The following is a 14009-nucleotide window of genomic DNA, read 5'->3' on the forward strand; positions in this document are numbered from 1 at the left end:
GGTCTAGTGGTTCACTTGGGGAAGCCCCCACTGGTTACAAACGAACTCATGGTTTTTGAAACAACCTAACAAAGAACACCAACTGTGAACTCGCTCAACTTTGTTGTTGACTCGTTGTTACATGCCTTGCAGGTCATTAGATACTTATAGAGCTTGCACGAGGAGGACAGGTCGTTGTAGGATATGAACTGTTATGTCCTATGCTTAACATTTGAACTTTAAACTATGTGTTAGTTATTTAAACATTACTATGCTTCCGCTGATTTCTTAAACATGTTTTGTTTATTTTGAAACACCAATTATATTGGGTTTGGTTTTATTTATTTAATGGTATTGTTCAATATGATTGGTGGCTTGATCCTGGTCAGTCACGTCTCCAAGCGGTGATACTCCGCGAGTGGATTTTGGGGGTGTGACAAATATGGCAAGTGATTTCAACAAATAGGAAAATATAGTGCGGAACTAGAAATCAAACTTTCAAGAAACAAGTTATAGAATTTTTCAATTGTATTAAATGACTTTTCAAAAACAAAGTTATTGAATATTACAAAACGAATACTCAAAGAATTCTAAGTGAAAGGCAATGGAGTTTGTAGTGTGTGTATTGAATGCTAAGCACAACTCATTTATCCTCCGGGATTTGACATCTCTATTTATAGAAATTCCAGATCTGAATAAACAACTTGCTCTGCACAAAGGGACTTTTTGGCATATTCATTGAATCGGTTATTGCCAACTTGCTCCTTTTTGGGTTTGTGTCAGGCCTTATCTCGAAGACAAGTGGGTCTACGAGAATTTCTGGTGACTACTGATGAACTCGATCACTAGATTTCTGTTGATTAGACTTTACCAGATTGTGATGATAAATACCAGATTTATCATCAGACTTCATTAGAAAGGTTTTATCTGATTGTCTTCTTTGTTTTGATCTTCTCCTGATGCTTAGTTGAAGATGTATCTTTCTTTTCTTCTTGTTAAGATATCATGTAGGCACCTTTTTAGCAATACTCCTTGACTGTATCTTCATCTTAAGATCAGGATGATCATCTTTTTCTTCAATACTTATACTTAAAGTTTCCTAACAGATGATGTTGTAGACTCATAAGTGTCTGTGACAAAAAAAAAAAAAAAAAAAAAACTCACAGATGCTTTTGACCAAAAACAAACAAGTGCTAATGACCAAAAACAAACAAGTGCTGATGAACAAATATAAGAAACAGGTGCGGATAAGAGTAATCTTAAATCATAAGTGCTGAAGAACAATCTTAGAAACAAGTGTGGATGAGTAATCTTAAATCACAAGTACTGATGTGCAATCTTAGAAACAAGTGCAGATGAGTAATCTTAAATCACAAGTGCAGATGAACAAACTTAAATCACAAGTGCTGATGAACAATCTTAAATCTCAAGTGTGCACAGACCTAAGAAACAAGTGCGGATGAATGTTTATCAAATCACAAATGCGCAGAGACCTTTATCACAAGTGCATATAAATAACTTATGATTTTTACAAGTGCTGACAAGTGAAAACCACAAGTACCGACTCTGAATTTATTTCCCAAGTGTGACTGCACACGAGATCATCAATAACTACACAGAGTTAGAAACCCAGAGAATTTGAAGAAAACTTTAGATCTGACACAATCTGAGCAAAATCTCAACAATCAAATCAAGCACAAAAACTCACAACTAAACCCTAATCACCATGCATGATGAAAAATAAAGAAACACATGAAGAATCCACGAATGACATGAGAAAAGTAGGAGAAAAATCCTATAAAGTTGAAAACCCACTAGAATAAACAAAACCGATTGAAATCTAACCTCCAACACGAAGTCTACAGGGGTAAGAGCCCTCTGTATATAGAGCCTACTCCCTGCTCTAATACCACTTGTAAGGTTGTCTTCCTTCAACAAACACACGAACCGGACAGATCGAACACACACACGATGTGCAAAAACCACCGCGTGCCTCGTACCGCAACGTAGAGCTCGTACATAAGGTGTAGAAGATGAGAGAATCGTGAGTACACAGAGTATTCACAATCAACAATCACATAGATTAAATAAAGAACACAAAGCTAGGGTTTGTTTACACAAGAAGTTTTCTCCAAAATATCATTGTTTCATTGAATGTCTAATGATTGCATACATCACAAAGCTTATATACAATCATATGTTCGGACATCATAGACCTAACAATAAAGCTTCATTATTTAACAAATAAGTACTCACCACTAACTAGACAACACAAGCTCGCACCTTTTAGAGAACCACAAGTACTCACCATATAAAAGATTGCAAGTACTGACACTCTAAACCCACAAGTTCTCATATGTATAAGAACCCTTGTCCAAACTTGTGACACTTTCAAACTTTGGTGCACTTACAGACTCCCCCTTGATATATGCGGGATCTGCAAATCTTCATCGAGTCTTCGAGAAGCCGCTTCCCGCATTTATCATCATGAGGTGCATTTACATATTCCAATATTAGCATAGTCGAATTACTAAGGGAAACTCATTTGCTATAAGATAATGAGAATATAATAAAATAAAATAACAACTAGCACACTTTTGCTAGTAGTTAAATACTATGAAAAAAAGGTGCAGTATTAACCTCATAGTGCTTTGTCATTTCTCTATTGTCATTTCAATTATTTTCCTTTCCTTTGCTACATAGTTTCACCCATTCTGCAGAGTGAAAACCAACAAAAAAAAAATATTTGATGCTTACATAATTTCAGGAGAAGGAATATATACACAAAATTAACCTTCTAACACTAACCTTCCCATCGGTTCGAACAACACCAGCCATCTTCATTTGCTTTTCTACATTCGCCTACCATGAGTACAAAATAGTCGTTAATATACTTTAACTAGATGGAAGACATAACATATACCAATAAACATAAAGTGTGTCAATGATCCCCTTCAATTCAACTTGCAACCGATCCTGAACCTGTAATGAAATATTTATATAGATAAAATATTCCAAGTGTTGTATTTTTTTAGACCGGAACTGATTATATTGACCTCTAGGGTTTCAATCGGTGTCTTTTCGAGTACATCACTAGGAAAGACAGCGTGCTCTCAAACTTTCGAGCGTTTGGATGTTAACGGCCATACATATGTGACCATTATAAGACCTTTTGAAACATGGTGGAGGGTGAAATAATTAGAAATTTCCTATAATTTCATCATTACGAATTGTATGCTTAAATCATAACATGTGTTCACTTGAGTGATGCCTAAAATTAACCAGCCCTGACCCGAAAGAAGAAAAAATAAACACTAAATATAAGAAAGAAAATAAAAACCTTTCATTGAATTTGTCAATGAGATCTGAACAACTTAACAGATTCTCCACCGGTTCCTAAGTGTTGGTTTTCTGAGGCCATCCAAACCTAAGCATATAAGATCTAATTAATAACAAGTCAAATATCCCAATTCGTTATAAATACATCATAACCATGAAAGGATTTCAAATTAACATAGCAATCGAGTCATGAATTCGGAATCAAAAACCCTCAATATATCACATTAACTAGATTTGATTCAGTAGACAATCCCAATGTTCACTATTCAAATCTAAACATCTTAGATCAATTATTTCATGTTCATAAGATCAATTAATACTACTTGAACTAGTTCTTCGATTACAATGATCCAGAAACATGACACAATTAATTTTGCTAGTTATAATTACCAATTACTTGTTTATAAATCAAAACCCGAATTGAATTAGGGCACTTACCATTTCACCAAGTACTGCACTTTCCCTTTTTTTCCACAAGCAAAGATCGTCAGATACACAAAAAATAACCAAGTAAGATCAAGAGATTGAAACTAACTGATAATTAAAATGAATAATAATTAGCAAACAAACGAATTGAGGAAGAAACAATAATCGACCTTGTAACATCTTTTCTTTCTGATGGCTTCAACTTGGTAGAATTCATCAGCTAACTTGGGACGACTGTTGTCATCTTCTTGAACTCCGTTCATTCTGCGATGACTTCTTGAACTTTTATTTTCTTTTCGCTAAAAGACATGAATAAAATAAAACATAGTTAATTTAGCTTATAAGGACCACATGTTTGATGTGGTCTCTACATTGAATAATTTTTTATATTTAATTATTTATTAATAAAGAATAAAAAATAAAACAAAATTATTTTTACCTATAGGGCGTCTCTATAGGTTAATTTGGCATATAGGTACGACATGTCGTCTCTACACGTGAATATTTTTTATATTTAACTATTTATTAATAAAGAACAATAAACAAAAGAAAATTATTTTTCCATATAGGGATGACATGTCCTCTCTATTTGTTAGATGTTTTTTTCAAATTTTTGTGGAATGGTAGGAAATTTTGCCCCCTAACTGATCTTTTTTAACAGTCAAACATTTTAGAGACGACATGCCGTCCCTATAGGTTTAAACATATATATATATATACATATATATATATACATATATATATATATATATATTTCTTTGTTTTTAGGCAAAAAAAACAATAACAAATTAATTAATTTAATTAGTCTTATAGGGACAACATGTCGTCTCTATATATGAATATTTTTTTGTATTTTTAATTATTTATTAATCAAATCTAAAAAAAAACCAAATAAATTATTTTTACAAGTGTGTTTTTTAATTATTTATTAATTTAGAATAAAAAAACAATTCAAAGTTATTTCCCCTATAGTCGTCCCTATATGTTAGATTATTTCTTTTTAATTTTTTTATCGGGTGGTTGGAAATTTTACCACCTAAGTGAAAATTCATTTTGACCAGAAAACCAACTAACGGAGAAGTATATATAAGGGATGAGATTTTACCATATAGGCTTTATTTTCCGAGACCACCAATTCCAACGATGGGTTCTTTTCTACGTTAAATCTGAGAAAGAAAGGACACAATAAGAAAAGGCAACAATCAACTGAAACTACAATAAGAAAAGACGACAATAAGAAAAGACGACAATCAGTATCTATTCCTAAACTAGAATATTCCAGTTCTTAATTAAAATATATCAGCCCCATTACAATAATAACTCCCATAATTATCCAAACCTCCATAATAATTTACTTAAATTTATTAATTTAATTTTTCATAAAAAGACGATGGCCGATGTTACTTTATGTAATTTAAGGAAAAGAAACACAAGAACCCAAACAACTAATGAATGTAAGAATAAAAAAACACATAAAAATAACAAATATTATATTGTTTGAAAAAAAAGCTTTTATTTCAAATATTTATTATTATAATCGAAAATAATAAATTCCATTACAAAAATAAATAGACATATATTTAGGTACTAGTTCTTAACGTCATATGCTTATACATAAACACTTATCTTTTATTTTCACAAATAGTTGTTATTTTATTCACAATTTAACGTATCAAAATTAATCAAAATGTGAATGCTAAGAAATGCAACCCCCACACATTTCTCAATTAATTTGAGTATTAAAATATGTGTGCGTGTATATATATCTATGTGTATATATATATATATATATCAAATAATTATACTAAAGATAAGACTATGATGAAATTGAACAAGTACCTATAACCTAATAAATGATACATCCTTGGATTTCCACAGTAACAACGGCATGTGCTTACTTCTTCCCCAAATCAAATAAAGTATTCTGCAAAACATAAAATAGCATCAAGAGCAACTTTCTATGTAATCAAACAACCGTTATGTCGTTAATTATCAATTCACTTTGGTGTTAAGAAGATAGAATCAAACACAAACATACTAGAGTGAGGACAATTATGCTAAACAATCATATTCAGAAACACATCAAAATTTTAAAGTAGCAAACTTTTCATCCATAATAAGTAACCAAAAGACTATTCTAAACAAATTAAGAAACTATACATAAACATATATGGACTTATATAAACACTCATGTACCTTGTTTAGCAACAGAAAGGCTTTTCTATGTGCAATAGCTAATAAAGCAAGTGTATGCACCGCTCTAGTCTTGCAAACAGTAGAAGGATCACTTTGATAAACCTAAAAAAGGAGGAAGACCCTAAGCTTGTATTTATAATGAGCAGGGTTGGTTGGTGGGTGAGGGAGGGAGGAGAGATGCTACAGCTAGTGACAGGCTGTGAGACTAAAAGGTTGTCTAATCATATCTATGTGTTAGTCATATCGTATATTGGTAATGTGTATCATATTATGAAAATACCATTACAATAGTTCACGCCTTTAAGGTGGTTTTGCTTAAGAGGTGTTAAAACAAATATACGGGATTCATCTTTAATATTCTACATTATAATTAAAATAATTTGCTTTATATTTAGATGCCCGTCTTATATCATTTATTAAAAATCTCAATGATTCTTATTTTTTTTTGAACGGCCAACAAACCCAATCCCGAGCACTCTCGGGGCACCCACTGGACAAACGGAGTACTCCGAGAGTAACCCGAGTCCACCACCAATTCCGGGGAAAACCCGGTAACCAACCCGCCCGTAGGCACAACGGCATTGATCATTATGTTCGGATCAATAAAATCATTTTGAATATTTAAATATACTGTTTATATCATTTTACATACATCTACTTATGCTCTTTAATCATTTTACATACTTACTAAAAATTCTTTGTTATAATAAAATCATATACTTAAACGTGCTTAACTAAAAATTCTAGTTTCATCTTTAATATTCTTTGTTATAATTAAATTAATGTGTTTTAGATTTATATGTCCATCGTATGTCATCTATTAAGAATCTTGTTGATTCTTATTTTTAACAACTATTTTTTACACACACGTCAGCCACCTAATTAACCTACACTTCTAAAGATTTGAGTGTGTATATATAGGGGAGGGATAGAAAAAAAAACCATATTTGTTAAGAAAACCAAGAAACTCAAATGAATGGATCTCCTTTTGCCACATGTTACACTTTTTTGTAGACTGTGTTACGTGTAACAACTAGAGACTGTATGTTACGTGTAACAACTTTTGCAGACTTTTAGCTTTTTATGAAAAAGTAAGATTTGTTACATAACACGTGACAGCCTTTAGTTATTACATGTAAAACGTCTACAAAAAGGTGTGACACGTGGCAAAAAGAGAACCTTTCATTTAGGTTTCTTGGTTTTCTTACTAATAAGAGATTTATTCCTATAATTTCCGTATATATGTATATATATATAGGGTGGGGCTTCAAAAGTGAACAATGGTGTATTTGTGAACTAAGTTGTAGGATCGTGTTTCGACCCAAACGAGTCGTTCAGAGGAGTTTTGATCAAATACAGATGCGGAAAATAAGTATTTGACTTAGGAACAGCTAGGAAATCAGTTTAAACACCTCTTTGCATTGATTTATGACAGTTTACATCCAAATCTCGAACCGGCAGCACTTCGGTACGAGTTACAAGGTCTGTATGTCAGGTTTCGCTCAAATGACACTTATTTATAGGCCTGGAGGTTTCGCTCCAGCGTACATGCCGAATGAGCGGAACCTTTAGCTGACATATAAGCGAAACTAATTGAAACCATATAAGCGAAACTACTTGGTTATGACCCTATGAGCGAAACCTTTCACTAACACACATACAATATCATATTTTCTCGTATAACGTGCCCTGATCTAGCACTCTAAGTTTAAGACTCGATCCAAGACGAAGTCGACAGATGTAGTGCACCAACAAACTCCCCCTCAGATGTTGATGAGTCGTTCATCGAGTCTTTGACAATGACATGTCTTTGCACCTTCAGTCTTGATCAGTCTCTGATCACCAACAAACTTTTTCTTTTGAATGTTGACATCTTTAACGTTCCTCATCACCAATATGCACTCCCCCTCACATGTTGACTCTTCCTGCATAAAACTCTACCACAAACATAAGTTTTATGATAAACATTTAAGCATACAAACAACAAATGAAACTTATCACAAACAAATACATCAATTCATTTCTGATGAACCATTTTCAACCTATATCATATTTCTTATCAAACCAACACACTCTCCTAAACCATCTGTTCATCATGTTTAGCACTTAGAATTTTGAAAATCAGCATTTCAATATCAGTTGTCGAAAATCTTTTTGACTTTTCAAAATTTATGCTAAAACACACCAAAAATCTTTTTGAATTTTCCGAAAGAAAATAATTGCAGAAATGAACTATTTACATACATTATTTTTGTGAGTTTGTGTAAGAGGATCATATCAGTTTTGAGACAAATCACTAGCACCGTTAAGCTTTAAACATTCTCAGTTCTAAATAATTTACCTAGATTGTCAGTATATTGATCCATTTTAAATTTTCACACAAATTTCAATCGATTCGAGATACAATATTAATGTTTTAGAAACTTAAACTTAATTGTGTATCACTCCACTCGAATATACTCCTGTATCCAGATCCCAATGTTCAGTCTTACAGGCGAGTATACCACAGATGATATTTGAAAAGGGGGTTATGTGCGAGGGCCGTGAGAGCTCAGGTCGATACTTCCGTATACGCAAAGAGATGACGGCTTCGACTTTACGGTGTGTCCCCTTTAGAGGATCTTTTGATTACAACAGCAGCGACTATCAATTTTATTGTTTCTTCAGCTTGCTGAGGGCGATGCTATATTTGAAGCATTTGCAGAAAGCATTATCCGGGGACTAGGTCAGTATTTCCATACAGCAGAAGTCCCCGGATAATACCCCAGATATCACTGAGTATAAAGACCTAGTATCTCAGAAAGAGGGACCTATCAAACAAGATTTCGGGGGGTTACCCATATATCCAAGAATAGTTACCCACGAATTAAGCAAGTTTAAATTTAGGTTTATATCTCATTTCAATTTACTAAATGTGCAAAAACCTACTGACACATCCGCAGTAAGATCGTTTATCACTTTTAACACTTCATATCTTTAGCATGTTGTGATAGTCCACCGATGTACTATCATTTCCTCTTTTCACAACAAAACATGAAATGTAACACAAACTGTACAACACTTGACAACCGATATCAAATCACATCAAATCGCCATTCTTTTGGAATAAACAATCAGAACTCCCCCTATCAACAAACTATTTTCCCATTAAGATTTCAAAACACTTAAGTTTATTTCAATTAAAATGGTTTTTCCGAAAAATAAGTTTGATTTATTTTATCACTTGTAGAATTATCAATAATAGATTCGAGGATGTGGTTTATCATATTCTCTCTCAACAACTTGTAGGAAAATACAAGTACAACTTAATGACCTTGATTTACCATATAAAAGAATGCGCAATCAAATCTTCAAACTTCTTGTAAACAAATACAAACAAACCTTTTTACCGTTTGAATGATAGACGTTACCGAATAAATCTCAAGACAGATGCCGATTCATGCTCCACGCTTACCAACCTGGGAGCTCCGGCAAGTCAGGTTTTTAGTCGAAGAAAATATCCACCCAAGCCTGACCAGCCTTGGGTTTTACCGAGTCACCATCACTCGGTTTCTTACCTTTCGTCTTCTTCTCATAAAATTCTTTAACCCCTTTGACTTTTCGATCAATCATCTTACCAAAAATATGCTTTACCTTGGGGTTAAAGATCTTCTCAGCATCAAATTCCTGTTTATCATTATAAAATTGGTTAGAAATTTCGATTTTACCAATTTTCTTCTTGTAATTCTCAGCCCGAAGTGATGGAAAATCCTCATCATTCATAATCGGAACTGATTTTTCATCTTTTAAAACAGCTTCACATTTTGAAACAATTTCTGGCTCATCTGACTTTTTGGAGTCAGATTCATCGCCCGAAGATAGCTCCTCTGATTTTGACCTATCAGAATCATCGCTAGAGCTTTCAGCAGCTTTCTTAACAACCCATTTCTGGTTGTCAGATTTAGCTCTCTTCTTGTAAAATTTGTTTGAACATTCACCAATTTCAAATGTAGAATCTTTAAACAATTTTGCTCTATCAATTGGTGATTCAAACTCAACCACTTGTTCTTTGAGTTTACGAGATACTCCCTGTTTTGATTGTATTGCCTTAGAACAATCTTTGGCAATATGTCCAACATTGTTGCATTTGAAACAGGTTCTCGTGTCCCTTTTCTGCTCAGCCATCTTCTTCATTTCATCTTGCTTCTTTGCAAGGAACTCTTTGTTTGACTGTCTCCAGAAAACTTTCTTTTCTTCTTCATCTGCTGACGTTCCTGAAACAAATGTCATTTTGAATTTAAAATCACGAATATATTTTTCATTTTTCTGTTTTTCTGTTGGAATAAAACCTAACCCTTTCTTTTTGAAATTACCGTTATGGTTTGATTTCTTTTGGAAACCAGGACCAGAACTGTAACTCTTTTTCTTATTTAATCTTTGTTGTACTCTTTAGGTGTATTTTTTAGGTTTTACATTCAGACATAAGTCTTTTATTTCAGAAATATTAATTTCTGTGAGTTTGAAAACCTTGTTTATCAATTTAGTTTTGACACCTCTTATTGGAAATTCCTCATCAGAATATAATTTGTCAGAATCATTCAAAGTATAAGCAACTTTAAACAATCCATCATCCAAATTAGATATTGATAACATAAATTTTCTATCATAAATTATTTTGTCCCGTTTTTCTGTTTGACAAAGAGTGCTTGACCCAGACTGTAACACCCCCAAAATTCCACCTGCGGAAACCCCGCGAGGCGTGATACGCATCAGAGTTCGAGCCACCAATCACATTGAACCAATGATAAATATTTAAATAAGTCATGACATTAATTACTAAAATAAGATGTCAACATGATATCAATTCTCAAAAGTTGTGTAGCGGAAGCATGTAATCGTTTAGCAATCGTTTCATAATAATATTCAAAATCAATGTATTGTTTATAAGTGAATCCAAGAGTCTCGATCCATGACCACCCCAGCACTCCCAGATAGCAAGTCCATGTTCCAAGGTTAACGACCTACAAGCATGCAAACAAGTGTGTCAGACTACGCTGGTGAGTTCAAGGTTTTGTTAACGTGTTTCGTTACCAGATGTATGTTAACGCGATTTAGTGTTGTGATACGATGCCGTTCACGTTAGATACCCTAGGGAGTGTGCCCATATGTATCCGGGGAGTGTGTACCCCTTAACGACCGATTTGATTATTGTACCGTATGCAGCGTCAATGATGGGAATGCCTAACCCCAATGCCCATAACCAGGCATTGGTCAAAGTCAAGGTATCAAACAACCTTGACAAGCTGTAGGAGGTCTTATATCCGCGTTGTATTCACAAGTTGTCCCAGTAATTAGTTCACGCCCGTCCTTACGGCCCGGTGTGAGGGTGCCAAACCTAATAGCGCTATCAACTAATTACCCCATTGCCTTACAGGCAATCCGGTAGATGATTGTTTCTATGTTCCAGTTGTTTACCCCAAGTTTCCCTTCCAAATGTTTACCAGTTGTCCCAAAACCACCGGGACGCATGCTTGAGAAAATGCAATGAACTCACCTTGGATTTGCTCGGTTAGATTGTTTCTCTCGTTTTAACTAATCAAGCTGACCACGCCCTATATTATAATTCCGTTTAACATTAGGCTCGTTATCCAAGTATGATCACTTTCACAATCATATAACACATAGCAGCTAGAAGTCGTGTGTTACCACTACGTATTTAAATGTTGTCAATCTAGCACATGAGTCATTATACACATCAAACACACTATATTCTACAAGTAGCACCGATATAATGCCATACCATTTATCACAGATTACTAATCTATACATGCATCATGTAGTGACTTGCTTACCTAGAACATGAATCATTAACAATCTATATACACACTATGTGTTACTCGGCCCAGCTAGCCTTGACCATGCAGTCCACTAGTCATCGGCCCAACAACTGTGTCGATACCTGGCCCACTACACAAGCATGTATTTGTCATTCCTGCTAACTAGACCCATACACATAAAATAACATCGGCCCACTAGTCATTGCTACACATATCTCCGGTATTCTTAACCCACTGTTGATTGAGATTAGTACATGGCATAATCATTAAATCCTGAAGTGTATGATATTATCCGGCAACTTTCATTAATCAGTAAATAGTTGCTTTCATGCGTTGATTAAGAAACGACAATCATATGTCCTATTTACTAATAATTCGTGAATGAGCAGTCCTAACTTAATGATTTTATTCATGCAACCCAACCTATCTAATAGAGAATCACATCCCAAATCAGTGTATATGCAAGGCCCATGTTCCTTTCATTAATCATCATGGTACACCCTCTAACTTGCCAGCACATAACACATTCTACATACAAACAAAACACTTATCCCTAGACTCAAACACATCATTCAACTCATATAGTATTGATGTCCATGACTTCCCTGACAACACAATTAATATGTTCACATGGTATTGATTTGATCAAAGTTACAATCCACATGGGCCGCCACTTGGTTATCAAAATTATCAACCACCTATTTCAATTCTATTATTATCAAAATTATTGACCACATGGGCCTTTGACTACTGTTACATCAAGATCCATACTATCTACTTATTCACTATTACATAAATAAAAAAAATCAATAGATGAGCATCACTAACAAGAATCTTGGCGAATCACTGTGCTATTTCGATCAGAAGGGGAGGGGTAGGTTCTCCCGTCGCAATATGTTGAGAGGGTAGGGTTTTATTATGTGATGCTTTCTTGTGTTGTAATTTCTGGGATATACGTATTTTTAGTTATAGTACCAATCAACTCACAAGTGGGCCGATCACATAATTGTTATCTAATACACAAGTGGGCCAAATAAAATAACACATACACTCAACATAATGGACCGGTCATATGTTTTGCTACTGGTGCATGAGTGGCCAAGTCATGTGGGCCGGATCAGGTCACATGTTTCTAGAGCGTGTTTGCTGCCCATAGTGTGCGTGGCCCATCACGACAACTTATCGGCAATAAAAGGTTCCATGACACACTAAAATATGCTTTTCGTTTAACCGGTTTAACATAGAAAAGAACATGAAAGAGTAATAGCGCAGAATCAAGATCACAAACTAACCTCAGAAGTTCGGGTTGTCACATCATCCCCAACTTGAAAGAAATTTCGTCCCGAAATTTGGTAAGTGAACCAAAAGTGACACGGTAAACCAAAAGTAATACAAAGCGGCAAAGTGTTAGATTAGGATGACTGTGGATTTTCCTCGGGTGCCACATCATCCCCAACTTGAAAGGAATTTTGTCCCGAAATTTTCCAGTGACATCAGGAGTTGTTTCAACCGCTTGAACAACTAAGGATATTAAAGCTTACTCCGATTATTGCGTCCCCACGTGAACTTCGGTTCACGTCTTGAGTTCCAACGAATCATCACGACTGGATTTCAACTATGCTAATAAATCTTGACGCCCTAGTCCATGGTTTCAGTAGATTCCTCAACGATTGCAACTTGTCGTTAACTTAAGGCTCTAGTAAGGGTATCACAAGCGTTTCATCCGACAAACACTGCCTTAGATTCGTGACATAAATGGTATCTTACACGTTACCCAATTCGTCGGGTAACTCGAGTTTGTAGGCGGCGTGACTGATTCTTTCCAGAATTAGGCTTGTCACGCTTCCTAAGCGTACCACACCCTCCCAGGGTGGGATTTTCAACATGATACGACCGCCTACCACGAACTCCCAGTGTTTCCTAAGCCTAACACCTTTCCTGACAGTCACTCATTGCCGCCCGACGATTTCTGATCCAAGCAATCCTCCCAAGAGTTTCGAGTATCAGTCCAGGACCAGTAATTAAGTTGTCAACCATTGCAGTCTCACAAGAAGTTTGGCATTATTGTCTATGTAATGCCCCAACAGAGCTGTCTGGTTACCAAGATGATAATTGTCGTAATAGTACCCAACCATAGGTAATAGTCCTTCAAATTTGCAACAAAGCCAGTCACACACATGCTCGCAGTATGTCTTCGAGTGCCAGGAGAGTTCATTTACTCTGACCGTTTGTCCAACGACGATAAGCGATGCT

The 14009-nt window shown here is 34.9% G+C and overlaps 1 long non-coding RNA gene across 1 annotated transcript; it reads right to left on the bottom strand.

Annotated features, from left to right (window-relative positions):
- Window positions 1–591: 591 nt before the first annotated feature.
- LOC110929554 lies at window positions 592–4027 on the bottom strand. Its single transcript, XR_002587243.2, has 6 exons — window positions 3915–4027; window positions 3757–3781; window positions 3320–3406; window positions 2788–2841; window positions 1825–2693; window positions 592–1078 (listed from the first exon to the last, which is right to left on the bottom strand). It is a non-coding gene; the product is annotated as an uncharacterized LOC110929554 (long non-coding RNA).
- Window positions 4028–14009: the final 9982 nt, after the last annotated feature.

Source organism: Helianthus annuus, chromosome 3 (assembly GCF_002127325.2).
Source record: "Helianthus annuus cultivar XRQ/B chromosome 3, HanXRQr2.0-SUNRISE, whole genome shotgun sequence".
NCBI classification, from domain to species: Eukaryota; Viridiplantae; Streptophyta; class Magnoliopsida; order Asterales; family Asteraceae; genus Helianthus; species Helianthus annuus.